Below are 2,080 nucleotides of genomic sequence, written 5' to 3' on the forward strand. Positions count from 1 at the left end.
ATTAAGCTTAATTAGTCTGGGAAATATTAGTTTACTCTGTAACAAAAACCCTACTTTCAAAATCTATAACCACATACCATATCACTTTGGGAGCCCGTGCGTTGATCGAATTAAGAACTGAGAACTGATTCCACTAACTGCATTGAAGAAAGGACCAACTTCAAGGAAACTCACTAGTTGAGCTCGTGACGCTGTGACAGTGTAGTTGATTTATTATGAAGTATATGTATCACAATGTGGATATTTTCCACCTTGGGTTAACTACATATACTATAATCATACAAAATGAAAATAATGTAACCCTCTCCACAAATTTTTTTTCCTCGTGTGCACCTCGAATGGAAAAGTTTATGAATCTGGTAAAGTTTAAGATTTCCTCAAGAGACATCATCAATACATAACACTTCCAAAGAGTAAAAAAAATAACTGAACAATGAGCGGAACCAGCACAAATCCATTTTACACACTACAGTATTAGTTATTATGATCACCACACCGCGGTTTAAAACACTGTAAGACATCTTAGCAGCAGTAAAATACTAAATCCTTACTTGCTCGAGATCAGATGCCTCAAATGTAGGAAGCCCCATATTTTCTGCTGCTACAAGAAAGTTCCTCACATTTTCAAAGTACTGATAAGCTAATAAAGCTGATCCATCAGGAAGAAGAGTAGAATCTGTAGGGCTCTCCACCACCTAAAATTGTATCATCCATTTAACATCAGCAACATTTCAGAAATACCCAGAAAAGTAAAAGCTAAAAATAATTAGCAACAACCTTTGGCACAGCTCCAGGTTGGACCTTGTTAAGGACATTGCAAAGGATCAATCCACTTCTCAAACCAAGCCTAAACTCTTCTTCAGAGGGCTCCGCCGGCAGGTCTCTAGCGGCGACAACCCCACATTTTTCCTAAGCCAACTAGCTGCTTCATATCTTCTCATGGCTAAATAGTACATCCATCAAATTCTCAATCAGCACCAATATCACAATCTACAAACAACATCCATTCTACATTTGACAAAATGATCATAATAACAATTGAACTAGTGTAACTATTCCTTGAATTTCGCCTAAATTATCGTTGTACTTTCTTAAAGAGTTAATTAGCTAGTTTATGAAGAACTACCCCATAGCCTAAGTTGCACAAGTTAATAGGGAAGGCAATTTGGTTGCATAAAGCTTTCCCATACACTTCAACATCAAAGAAATGTTGACTGTAAAGAAAAAGATCGAGAAGTCATCATCACATCTGAGAAGAAACCATCTCTGTCTGCCATCAAGCAGAATGAACTGAAGACTACGAGGTGGAAAGAATCTTATATTATCGCTAACTAACCGAAAAAGACAATAGCACCTTGCTTCAAATTTTCTTATTCTTAGAACAGCGAAAGGAGAGGAAAAAACAAGTATATTCAATATTGATAGGAGTTGATTTTCGTGAAAAAATTAAGTATTACCATACACAAAGCTAATTCAACTGCCTACTCAATCTTGACTGTTTTTTCTGTCATGGTATAGATTTTGAGAGATGATATTAACTATAAGGAGCATGAAATGCAGGAATATATGTCGAAGGAAGCTATGACAACATTCTGATAATCTCATAAAAAGCACACAAAATTATTCAGCATGATAAATTGACCCTATCAAGACAAATGTCCAGGAAGGTTGGACCAGAATAAGTACTTACAATTCACTTATTCTCATTGTTAAAGTTACTTCATTTGGTCTAAGCTGCAACCCGAATGAGCCCAAAATTCTTCTAAGGTACAAGATCGCTTCTGAAAACAACCCATTCTGATTGCATCCAGCAATTATAGAATTCCAGGAAGGTACATCCCTTTCAGGCATTTAATCAAACAAAAGAATGGAATTCCCCATCTCCCCCAATCTTGCATACCCAGATATCATAGCCGTCCAAGAAACAACATTTCTCTCAGACATTTCATCAAACAGTTGACGTGGAGTCCCAACATCCGAACAAAACCTGGTATAACAATCCACAAGAGCAGTTTGAACAATATCGACCGTGCAAAGCATCTTCAGCATCTCGTTCATCTTCAAATTATAAAGGATGGTT

At 36.7% G+C, this 2,080-nt stretch overlaps 1 long non-coding RNA gene across 1 annotated transcript; it reads right to left on the reverse strand.

Moving 5' to 3' along the window:
- Positions 1-501: 501 nt before the first annotated feature.
- Positions 502-1,863, reverse strand: LOC110779702 (uncharacterized). The gene is made up of 3 exons (XR_008922485.1): positions 1,691-1,863; positions 778-943; positions 502-695 (listed from the first exon to the last, which is right to left on the reverse strand). It is a non-coding gene; the product is annotated as an uncharacterized lncRNA (long non-coding RNA).
- Between the last annotated feature and the right edge of the window lie 217 nt (positions 1,864-2,080).

This window comes from Spinacia oleracea, chromosome 6 (assembly GCF_020520425.1).
Source record: "Spinacia oleracea cultivar Varoflay chromosome 6, BTI_SOV_V1, whole genome shotgun sequence".
In the NCBI taxonomy this organism is placed as follows: domain Eukaryota; kingdom Viridiplantae; phylum Streptophyta; class Magnoliopsida; order Caryophyllales; family Amaranthaceae; genus Spinacia; species Spinacia oleracea.